Raw genomic sequence first — 10136 nt, 5'->3', positions numbered from 1 at the left:
ATTATTGGGGTGACGTAGGGGTGGGCGTGGTACGACTCGTACCCACGCTCTTAAGGCGTGGGTACGGTACGTACCGGACTTGTTGTGTTGCCGGTTCGCGTCTACATCCACTTCCGTTGCTGGACACGCCCCCACCCCCTCGAAGTGACCAGGCCCTGAAGGTCAGGTATGTCCAGGGCATGTATGATTTGTGACTTGGGTGGGGGTCGTGTCTCCTGCCCCTGCCCCCCCCTTTGCCCCTGGGTGTTGTTCTGACCTTCTGCGGCGTCTGCGTCGGTTCCTGTAGAGCAGGTGGACTGCTATGAGGGCTGGGATGACACGTAGGTTCGGGTCCATGGCTGTCCGTCGCGTACAGGTGCTCCTTGTGCGCGTCGTCCTGTTTCCCGGCAGTTTTTGGCAGGCGGAGAATTGTATCCGTGTGGGGTGACGTCGGTGCGGATCGTACTTCCTGGTCCGTGAACCGCAGCCTGCATGCGTCCCGACGTCACGTCGGCGCTTTCCCGGATCACGTTTGTATGTATATTTTCGTCGGTCGGTGTTTTGTATGGATCGCACGGAAATGCAGTTTCCGTGCGAATCGTACTTGCATGTTTGTAATGTTTTTTAACCGGGTACGAGTCGGACGGAGAAAATGCTCCGTCCGACGGTTCGTACCCGGTTTCTCCAGGATCCGAATCGGCACCTAATTGCACAATTTCCATATTTAATTTTTAATTAATTAATTAATCATAATTAACATTTAATTATCAATAATTAAACATGAATTACTTTTTACCCTTCACCCCTGTGAACTCCACAACCCGCATCTAAAATTAATTTCACAATTCCCATAATTAATTTTCAATAAATTAAATAATATCTATTAACAAATAATTATTAGTTAATAAAAAAGACATTACTTCCAACCCTTTACCCCTATAAACCCCACTGCAGGGCACCTAAATTTAATCACACAATTTCCATATTCAATTTTCAATTAATTAGTTAATATTAATTAACAACTTATTATTCATTAATTAAAAATAAATTACTTCCCACCCTTTACCCCTATACACCCCATAACCCACACCTAAACAAATTACACAACTACCATAATGAACTACCAATTAATTAATTAATATTTAACAACCAATTAATAATGAATTAATAATAAGTTACTCACCATTAACACTATAAAATCTCAATTAAATAAATGTTAATAAATAAAAGGTAATCGTTAATTTATTACAAATAAATTACTTCCCACCCTATTTCCCTATAAACCCACAACCCGCTATGGAACTAAAAAATGTAATAAAAAAATTAAAAATAAAATTGATAACTACTAAAAATTAAACATATATATTAAATAACAAACAATTCTTATACATAAAAAATTACATACATTTAAAATATATAGTAAAATACATAACACAAATTAAAAAAATCGATATTTTAAACAACTACATTTTTGCAAACGATATTAATGACTTCTATATATTTTTAATTCGATATTACTTACCAAGAAATTAATATTCTTGACAGCGATATTCTTGCAGTCGATATTTCCACTCCACGATATTTTCAACTCGATATTCAAGTAGTTCGAATTTTGTGACCTCCATATTCTGTCTCATTACCCCCAAGGCAAGTGCCACCTGCCCCTTTTTTAGGCAGACGCCAAGTCACTCCTTACGCCTGTGTTCGATGGGAGTGGGAGACCAGCCCTCAGGGAATGGCTGGATACAGTGATGTGTCCGACAAGACACTGCAATTGACACCTTCGTGAAGCCGTTTAAGCCTCCAGCATCGCTGATTACAAGAGGTTAGCAAATTTTAGAAAATAGCCAATAAAAAAAATCTCATTTTTTTCTTTTTGTATGACGTCTTCCTGAACAGTAAGATAAAAGTTTCGTTTGAAAATCTCGCACAAAACTTTTTTTTTTCTTGGCAGTAAGCTGGCCACATTGGTTTGCAGGAAGCTGGCCACATTTGATGGTGTGTAACATTCGCAAACTTAAAACTTTGCAGGTCGTATTTTAATGTTGCACAGCTCTTCCAAAAGACTAGACATTCAAATAAACAACAAGTGTCATTGGCTATAGTGTAATGAAGGAAAATTGACTTCCTCACCCCTTGCTATTTTTAGGGGGCCGCATTTGGGGTGAAATGGGCCCCTCACATCTCTGGGTCTGGTGTCGCTGTAGAAGCCGCAGTACCGATAGCAGCGTTTCTGAAGAAGTGTATTTTGGGATTACAACGTGGGTTATACATTTTCTCTGCCTATTTCACAGTACTCTTCTACTGGTTATTTTGTACTGCACGTCCCATAATGTCCCATAATGTGTTTAACTCTTGAACAGCACGGGCTGTGGTCTGTGGGCGTAGCTTCCGTTACTTAGCACTTGACAAACCTGTTAATACGGCGCTGCTGCATTGGCACAGTCTCAGCGCCACACAGCCTTCGGTCGTCGGCGCACCAGCGGCGCGAGCCTCCTCGGGGTGGTGGGCGTTTTTTAGGTTGGAGGCAGAAACCAACGGCAGAGAACTACAGGCTGAGCACCAGCCACGGAAACAAAACTCCACCACTACCGACCTCACCGGATGAAGCGCGGTGAGTCGAAACGGAACTCGCGCCTCGTCAGACCGTTTGAGCGGTGCTGGCAAAACGCACCTTTTTTACCGCATTTCTGGACCTTGACTTTGCTGCTTGTCTGCATTAATATCTCCATGTTTCGAAGTGTCCCAATGTAGGTTTGTGAACTGCATTATAGTTTTCTCTAATCACTATTTGAGATACAAATGTATAGTCTGTAAACCAAGGCATATGTGTAGCCTGTAAACCGCGACTGTGTTTCCTTCTATCCCTCGTTTGCTCTGTGATTGAAACTCTGCCACTGAGTGTGATGTATTTTTACTGTCTTTGATGTACTTTAACACCTTCATCTTTACAGAGCCATGGTTTGTGGCCAGTGGCAGTCACTAGATGAACAATGCCCCCTAGCTTCAGATTCTGAGCTGCTTTCTGTTTGAAAACCACTTAACATTGTGTGCTATGCCAGATGCCAGGTTAAAGTTAATGTACAAATAATGGGCAGGATGAATCAACACTTTACTGTGGTGCATTGGCAACACAAGGGACGCAAACTATATTTTCCAGGGCAAATGTGGCCTAAAAAGTAAGGCACAACAATACCTTGCCCTGCTTTGCATTACATTGTGTAGTAGATATGGCGCTGTTCTGTTTTCTCTTTTTCACACAGCGCAATGCAGCAACTTTGTTTGCTGCGCTGCGTTGAGTACAATAATAGTAGGTTTGCCCCTTTGTGTTTGATGTTAGTAACATTTGCACTTGTTGCTTATTTGGTAAGAAGCCTGGCTAGTACCTGAGATGAGTCAATGAGAAAGTTAATGTCTGAATTTGCAAACTAGTCAAGCTGCCAACATGGGGATGTGGCACACAGAATAGCACGACACTGCCATCAGTTTGTGGGCAGCAGGAAATGTAGGGGCATTGCCTCTACGTCCCTCGTCCTCGACCCAGTCATTACTAATGAGGTATTCCACCTGACAGGAAATGCTTTTAGACTCCACCCACCCTCCTGCCAGGGGCTATAAGTACATAGCCAATAGAAAGCACTTCCTTTAAGGTGGCTTTTCTGGTTGCTGTTACTTCTGCTCGGAGGCTGGGTGAGCTGACTGCCTTGTGTTGCTCTCCTCCCTTTTTGCGTTTCTTGGATGACGCTGTGGTCCTTTCCTTGGATCCTGGGTGTGTTCCCAAGATTCGTTATCGTTTTCATTCTTCTCAGGAGTTAATTCTTCCTTCTTTCTTTCCTTCTCCTTCCTCGCCTGCTGAGCTGTTGCTTCACTCTCTCGATGTGAAGCGCACTTTGTCTATTTATGTTGACCGCTCTGCGTTATTTTGTTCTTCCGACTCTCTCTTTGTGACCTTTGGTCTGGCTGGTCGTGGTAAGGCTGCTTCTCGTCTTACTCTGGGTCACTGGATTAAGGCTGTTATTTCTCTGGCTTATCAGGGATCTGGTTTACCTTGCCCTTCTGGGATTCAGGCCCGTTCCACGAGGGGTGTCTCTGCCTCCTGGGCTGCTTTTCATGGTATTTCCCTCAATGAGATCTGTCGGGCTGGGACTTGGGCTTCTGATTCAACTTTTGTGAAGCATTACCGTTTGAATTGTGCTCTGTCTGACCGGACCAATTTTGGTTGTGATGTGGTGCGTGCTGTGGGGTGTGTTCCCCCCACCTGACCTGTGTGTTTATTAAAGCTTTTTCACTTCCTGCACTCCACTTTTCTGTTCGGTTTTTGTTCTGTGTATGGTGTTCCAAAGGCCTTCTTGTTTGGTGCTTTGGTATGCCTCATTAATAATGACTGGGTCGAGGACGAGGGACGTAGAGGTAATGCTATGATTACTTACCGGTAATCCACATTACTCTTAGTCTCACTCGTCCTCGACCCAGTCATGCTTCCCAACCACCCTCCCTGTTCAGGCCTTTGTTGCTGGGTATGTCAGGAAGTGCTTTCTATTGGCTATGTACTTATAGCCCCTGGCAGGAGGGTGGGTGGAGTCAAAGCGATTCCTGTTTTGTTTCCTGTCAGGTGCAGTGGTCGAAGTGGGCGGGATCGGCAGGGCACGGCGTGCCCCTACTTCTTTAGATTAGTGAAATCCGTTCCCCTACTTTTTATTTTTAAGAATGCGTCCCAGGACGGCAAAAATAGCCACGACTTATAGATGAGGCTTGGGTTTGTGGCCGTTCGAGGACCGGCGGTTTTGCAGAGAAGGAAAAGGACTCTGTCTTTTCCTTCTTGCCCAGAGAAGATGAGGACAGTGTCCACTTCTCCTGCTCTGCTGCTGGCAGCTGCCACCTCTCTTTATTCCTCTTATTCCCTCTTTTTCTGTCTTGCTGATAAACGTGACTTCAAGAAACTCTTTTTACCCTCTATTTGCCCTCTTTTTCCTCTCCTTTTGTTTATCTGTTCCCCTGCGAAATGGATCTAAAAATAGAAAAACACATTTGCTTGAAATATTGTTCTATTCCAAAGTGCAGCCTCGGGACAGAGAGAAATAAAAGGTTCAATGCATGCACAAACTCTAAATAAAGCAATACAGAGTAGTTGCAAATAGGCCAGATTGGTTTTATTATCACCCAAACACATTAGTGCCACTTTACAGAGTTTGTCAGTGAAACGCTACTTTTGTTTTCTCGCCTTTCATTGAACAGCCTTGTTTTCCCCAGGTGGGGACGTGCACCATTCCTGAGGTACGGCAATACCTGGTTGATGGGTGGATTGCAAAACAAAATGTGTACCACACCTATGTGCTCACGGAAGTGGTCTTTTTAAACCATACTCATTTTTTGTAAGGATATACGCAATGCACATACAAACGAATCCCTTCTGGGCACTGAAGCCATGTCCTTAACTTTTCAGGTAAAAAACACTCACTGATTTCCGAATGAGTATAAAAGCTTTAAGGTAACCATGTTGTTTGTTGTACCTGCTTACATTTCACATACTTTACCTAATTTTGCATTCCCTTTGAGTGTTTGCTCTTTCCAGGATGTTGTTACTTTTTGTTTTTAGGCAGCATATTACTCTTGTTTAGTGCATAATTTGAATTACGTCCCATGCAGGTGTTTATAGCGGGGGGCAATTGGGTTGTGGATGTGCTGAAGGCAGTGCAAGTTTCTCTCAGTGGGGCAGTAAAGTGTTCAGTGTGGGAGAGGATGTGACACTATGGCCAGAGCTTCTGAATTTGTAACTGGGAACCAGGTTCAGCCTTTATGACCAGTCCCCCAGACCACTCTCCTGAGAGAACAGATTCCTGTGCTAGACCTTAGATGGCCTGGTGTCTTAGCACCAGCAGGTGGATCCTAGCCCCTAGCGGTGGCAAGTGTGGGTTAACCTTGAAGGCCTGTCCACCACAATCAATTCTGAAGTTCGCCTCCAGTCTTGCGGGCAGGCCTATAAAGAAGCACTCTTGAGCAGCAGTGACTCTCTCACTGAGGTCCCAGGACCATTGAGGCTAGTCCGCCTCACCCTTTGGTACCTCCACTGGCCTTGTTTCAGCAGTAGTAGTGTAACTCACCAGGGATCGGCAATGCAGGATTTGCATGCCACTAAGTTTGCAAACTTTACGGTCTCTCTGCTTCATGCACAAGTACTTTTACATGTGCTACCTGCTTTGGGTCACTGGAATTATGCAGCAGTGGAGGAAAAAATTATGCCGCAGTGTTGACTAAATTATGCAACAAAAAAGAGGCTGCAGCATAATGCTGTATATTTTCTAATACTTTATTATTTTGACATTTTTACACATACTAACAGTCTCTGCAAAGAATTTGCATTATTAGTACTAGTTCAACATACAAATGCAACAGTGAGAAAGGTGTCCAGTCAACCTTTGCATTGGGCTGTCCACTTCTCAGCAATACTAGTCGCATTTTTTAGATCCGTTTGAGCTGCAAACAAAATTCTTAGTTACAATCGTCAGATTATGCAGCTGATGATGTATTTGTGGCAAATATGACATAGCCATAATTATGTTGAAAACAATTGCAAACTAGGATATGTTGCCATTCATGTTTGAACTGCTCTTGTAGAAAAAGGGAGAAGTGCTAATGACAGAAACTCCATGGCTCGGAGACAAATGGTTTGCGATTCCAGTATTTGGTACATTGTGTGATTGGAAACGTACCCCACTTTGTGAATGTATTTTAAAGTCAATAACTCATATTAAACCTTAAATAAACATGTGTATCCATTGGTTGAATTAAATAATGTAATACGCTGTAAATGGTCACTGAAATAACAAACAAATACTAAAAATTGGGATGTTTTGCTCTTTAAGGCCACACCTCAGACTCCGCCCACTGACCGAATCCTCTGGTTATTCCCGCCCTCTGATCCTCCACCCACAGTTCCCCTACTTTTTATTCCCCACGTCGACCACTGGTCAGGTGGAATACCTCATTAATAATGACTGGGTCGAGGACGAGTAGGACTAAGAGTAATGGGGATTACCGGTAAGTAATCATAGCATTCTGTCCCCTCTGGTATTGTTCTGTTTTCTAGGTGTGTGGGTTTAGCTCTTCAAACCCATGAAAGGATCAGAAGTACATGATCAGACAGCATGCTACACCCACTGGAAGTGCTTGGTTGCTGTGGACCTATGTGGGAAGCTCTTTGGTGTCGTGTGTGAGTCACTTCAGTGGTGCTTTGATCCAGCGCCAGGCCGAGGAACCCAAAGCAGCCCTTGTAAAAATGATCAATTTGCTCCCTGCATTTCCTCACTCAGTCTTCCTCTTTCCATCCATCAATTCTCTCTCTCTTTCTCTCCTCACTCTCTTCTCCCTCTCTGATCATTTCCTCCATTCTTCCACCTCGCTCCCTTTCTTTCTCTCTTTTGAATCCTCCGCTGCATATAACCTCCAGAGCTGGGAAATGTGACAGAGGCACCATGAGCAGCCCTGACAGGTCTCCAGCCCACCGTGATAGTGCCCGGTGGAATACTAGACCTGTCCAGCCCTGCTCGAATCCTGTCTTCGATTGCAGTTTGCATTGTAATGCTGCTGTAAGGTACAGTGTAGGTGCCATAAGGTGTGTTTTGGTGACTATCGACCCTTCTATCCACATGTGTTGGTATTAACACACCTACTCTATAAATCATGAAATCTTGAAACTACTGAGGGACGGCAGCAGGACTTGCAAGGTTACTATATTAACAGCATTCGAGGTGCAAGGTGTTATTTATTAGAACTGTTCATGCAGGAGGTGCAACCCTCTTTTGTATTGGGTGGCTTGTTTTGTGTGGGTTGGTGGTGGCCATTTGAATGTGTAGGTGTGTCATTTGTTTGAACGCTTTCCTTGTTCTAGAGGTTCAAACCTATTTTAGGGAGGCAAGGTTTAGTCTTGGACAGAATGTTTTAATGGGACTGCGAAGTGGGGTGCTGCCACCTGGCGGTAGACATGGTGGGATTACACTTTGAGCAGCTCGGGGAGTCTGAAGCTTTTGTGTGAACCTGGAACAAGCTCCAACGCGTCACTCAAACTTGTGCACAAGAATGACGCTCAAGAGTTGTGCGGTTTGCAGCTCTTCAAAACTTGGTAATTTACAGAAGAACAATCCACAAAGCTGCGCTTGGGGAAGAAATTGAACCGACCCGACCGATCCAGGGGTGCAATTAGGAGTTATGAAGAGTAATTCTGCAGGTTTTCAGTGGAATTACAACCCTGCTTTATTGCAAATGTCACTAGTGTGGAATTGCACTCGGTAATAAGCCAGAGCTCGAGTCGGGGTATCACGCGGGTGGACGGCGTCCCCCCACTTATTTTACCGGGTGCTCGATAACTGGAGCAAATGGAGCCACACATTCACTCTTTGGCCTCTCTGGGGCGAGATCGGAGCTCATGCAGAACGCATCTAAGGAGTGTGCGAGGGGAGGCAATGAGTCTGATGGTGCTAGCCACCTTTCGTGACGTCACTTCCTGTTGTGACGTCAGCGCTCCCCCCCACTTCTTGATAGGTCTCGCCTGAGACAGCGCTTTAGCGCCACTCTGGCGAGACTTATAGTAAGCGAGTTTTGGAAGTGCAAACAGTGGCTTTTCAGGCCTCCAAGTACAGTGCATGTGCCCCGGGCACGCGCACCATTTGGCGGCCTGAAAAGCCACTGTTTGCACTTCCAAAACTACTTTCACTTTCGCCTGCCACACGGCCGCGCTTTGAAGTGTGATCGCGATTGCGATCACTTACATTTCGCGGGCGCTTTGATGTTTTCAGTGAGCCACGCGGCCACTGAGGACATCAAAGCGCCCGTGAACACCATTTGCCACCCCCTTCCTGCTTGTTCTGTGAGTAGTAGTATTCTTCTAAAAGTGTGTTTGCAAAGTTTCTTACCCACTATTTGTATTTTCTGTAAAGTAAAAAGCACTTTCTGGAGGAATGACCGTTGCAGCTTCCCGCTCTGCGTGTAAGAAGCAGTGAAACTATTCCTTACACAACTTGGGAAGCAGTAGAAACCAGTGCCAAACAGCGAAACATACGGTTTGCATTTGCCTTTAATCCTCACTAGCAGCCATGGAAATATTTCCGTCTAATTTTATATGGCGTGGATATTACAACCACAGAATCATGTTGCCTCCCAAGCCAAAACACCCTGTCACGAGAGACGGGATGAGCTGGCCTCATTTTAATATAAAAAAATAATAAATAGTCGGAGGGCCCAGAATTCAAACAAAATGGGACAGCCAGAGTTAGTTAGCTTTTTACAAAGTTTAATAGACAACATATGAGCTGTATTCCTGTAAATTCTCATGGAGCACAGACTTTTGTTGCCAGTGCAGTCAACTACCGGGAAATGGCGCTTGTTTGCCTCAAACTCACTTATTTTGTCATTCTGCTTACACTTATGCCTGTATTTCTGGCTGTTTTCAAAGTAGCTTTGCGGGGTCTGACCTTTACAACTTCCCAAAACTGAAGGGCACGCCCACATTCATTTACGAGAGGGCTTGCGTGTGGTGTCGCCTGAAGGTTGCAGGCCTCTGGGATGTTTTCTTCCCTGGGCTTTATGGTGTTCTGTTACCAAATTAGATTTTTTGTTTTGAACTTCCTTACCAGGGTCGGGTAGTAGATGTTTGTGGAATTAAAATTGAGAGTGTGTGTTTTTAGGTATGGCTGGGGTCTGATTTACTCTTATTTGTGCTGACCAACACAAGTCAAGTCTTACCACGGAAGCATCCGGTTCGCCCAAAGAAACACACTGTGGTCGATTTTTTCACTTAAGGATACTAACATGTCGAACTCCTCCCACACTGGTTGGTGTAAGTGCAGTGTGCATCCACTAGAGTGTCAACAGTGGCAGGGTGTTTGTTAGTCCAGCTCTTTTGCATTTATTTTTGCCCCTTTAGTAATAACAAGCATTGGCATAGCCAATAGGTCTCGCTTTTGGGACCTTATAAGTATTTAAATGTGCACCTGGATTAGCTGTAACATCTTGTTTATTTTCTGCAAGGCTTTCCACCCCTTTCCCACTTCCTGCTGACTCCGTGCTCCTTCCTTTTTTTTCTCATTCTAAATCCATTTTTCCCTTCACTGACCACTTCCCTCGATTTCACCTCCCTCTTCCCGCCTCTTATATCCTGTCTC

General features: G+C 44.5%; 1 protein-coding gene across 5 annotated transcripts in view; it reads left to right on the top strand.

Annotated features, from left to right (window-relative positions):
• The first annotated feature begins 2403 nt into the window (after positions 1–2403).
• The window catches only part of LOC146809538 (galactoside alpha-(1,2)-fucosyltransferase 2-like), a 94166-nt gene continuing 86433 nt past the window's right edge, over positions 2404–10136 (top strand). For 2 of the 5 annotated variants that reach the window (XM_085616367.1, XM_085616368.1), the window contains exon 1: positions 3623–3669. The gene's annotated coding sequence lies outside the window, so the exon portion shown is untranslated. Of the gene's footprint in view, positions 2594–3622; positions 3749–10136 lie in introns of those variants that run through there. The other 3 variants (XM_085616365.1, XM_085616366.1, XM_085616369.1) reach the window with 3 other exon arrangements.

Source organism: Triturus cristatus, chromosome 7 (assembly GCF_964204655.1).
Source record: "Triturus cristatus chromosome 7, aTriCri1.1, whole genome shotgun sequence".
In the NCBI taxonomy this organism is placed as follows: domain Eukaryota; kingdom Metazoa; phylum Chordata; class Amphibia; order Caudata; family Salamandridae; genus Triturus; species Triturus cristatus.
Note: the sequence above shows the minus strand (reverse complement) of the source record. Positions and strands in the feature narration are given on the sequence as shown.